Source organism: Plasmopara halstedii, assembly GCF_900000015.1.
Source record: "Plasmopara halstedii genome assembly, contig: Scaffold_614, whole genome shotgun sequence".
NCBI lineage: Eukaryota > Oomycota > Peronosporomycetes > Peronosporales > Peronosporaceae > Plasmopara > Plasmopara halstedii.
The window spans coordinates 2,140,819-2,141,047 of NW_020187532.1; positions in this window are offsets into that span (position 1 = coordinate 2,140,819).

Genomic DNA, 229 nt, shown 5'->3' on the forward strand with positions numbered 1-229 from the left:
CGAGGCCTAGCGTATATGCTTAAGCTTCCGAGAAGGATGCGCGCCCACCTGGTGTTTATGTGGGCTTGATAAAGCCGTACCGGGATTTGGCGCAAGAAGCGTTGGCGCCGGGGCGGCGCCCAAATGCGCTCTCCCACCCAGAAGCTAAACCAGCAACTGTTCCGAGTGCGGAGTGCAACAACTTCCGTTTCCGACGGCGCAAGGCGCTCCACCGTCGCACGAAGCGACG